At 33.8% G+C, this 1,341-nt stretch overlaps 1 long non-coding RNA gene across 1 annotated transcript; it reads left to right on the forward strand.

Annotated features, from left to right (window-relative positions):
- Positions 1–216: 216 nt before the first annotated feature.
- On the forward strand, positions 217–975 carry LOC149564908 (uncharacterized). Its single transcript, XR_016361464.1, has 2 exons — positions 217–355; positions 461–975. It is a non-coding gene; the product is annotated as an uncharacterized LOC149564908 (long non-coding RNA).
- The last annotated feature ends 366 nt before the right edge of the window (positions 976–1,341 follow it).

Here is a 1,341-nt window from a genome sequence, read left to right on the forward strand (position 1 = left end):
ACGCCAAACGTGTCCACTAACCTTTCACTTTATAGTGGACGGTTCAGATTTCAGTCCCTGGTTAACATATCATAATCTGAAGAAAGTTCTTATGCATCTTTCCCAACCATCACTTATTCTCTCTATAGATATTCTCGCTGTAATCTTTATTTGTGGAAGGTAAGATAGAATACCAACCGCAAAAACTGAATTGGAAGGCACTCATTTGTGTTGTCTATTTATGCTCTTTCGCCCTACTTTCTTTAACGATTGGGAATAGCAATGACACGCTCAATCTTAGAGAAAAGGGCGGCAAGTCCTCTCAGAAGGATGTGGAGATACATTTATAAACGACTATGCACAGTCCACAGGAAGAGTAAGCAACCCCATTTCTGATAATCCTTAACCTCTGTATGAATGGTAATTTAAATTCATTACGTAATTTTGTTTTGTTTTGTTTTTTGGTTGCTTTTGTCTACAGAAAATCGAATTTATATTCTCTATGACGACGTCAAATCCTGCAATGACGAAGAAGCGAAAGTGTTGTGGTCGATTGTTGTGAACATTCACAACAATACCCATTATGCCGATTCAGTCAGGGGAAATGTGCCAGTAAAATTGAATCCCTCAAATACTTTATGAAGAAAAAAATGGTTAGATAAGTTGAAAGAAACGCTAATTTGAGTACATTACCTGATATGATTTGTTTTGAAGTTCAGGGCAACATTATGACCTAGGTGCAAGGCAGGAGATCAAATGTAAAATCCTAATGAAGTTATTGGTCTCGTGCATCCGAGGAGATATTATACCTTAACAATAGATTAGATGGGTTGTGTTACATACTATGAATGGTACAATTTTTTTTATCAGATTTCATTTAACTTTCCTGCAATGTCCATGCTACGGAGTTGCTCACTTTAAATTGCATTCTTCTGAAAGGAAATAATGTAATTTTGATGCTATATATAAAATACTGCCTCAATGCCAATTGCATTCTTCCATTATTAATTAAGAAGCTATTAGACACAACTATGTTCTATTTTCCATCGATCCTAAAAACAATCAAAGAAACTCTACTTGATATGTAGAGGTTGCCTATAGATAGCACAAATGTTCAAACTAGAAGAAGACAATACAAGGTAAATCTCGCAATATACGAAACTTTATAAAACATTGTTTTTTAGGTTATAAGATACTGATCTAAAGAAAGTTAAAAGAGCTCTGGCCAATGTTTCATGAAAATTCAAAGATTCTAATATCCATTTAGTATTAAAGGATTAATCATAGAAATGTCTATTCTTTTGGGCCTTAAGTTGTGCAAATAAGATTATTTTTCAATTTGAGTTAATCTAAAAAGTCATT

The sequence above is a fragment of the Cupressus sempervirens genome, chromosome 3 (genome assembly GCF_028749045.1).
Source record: "Cupressus sempervirens isolate cs-2001-9-10 chromosome 3, ASM2874904v1, whole genome shotgun sequence".
Taxonomy (NCBI): Eukaryota; Viridiplantae; Streptophyta; class Pinopsida; order Cupressales; family Cupressaceae; genus Cupressus; species Cupressus sempervirens.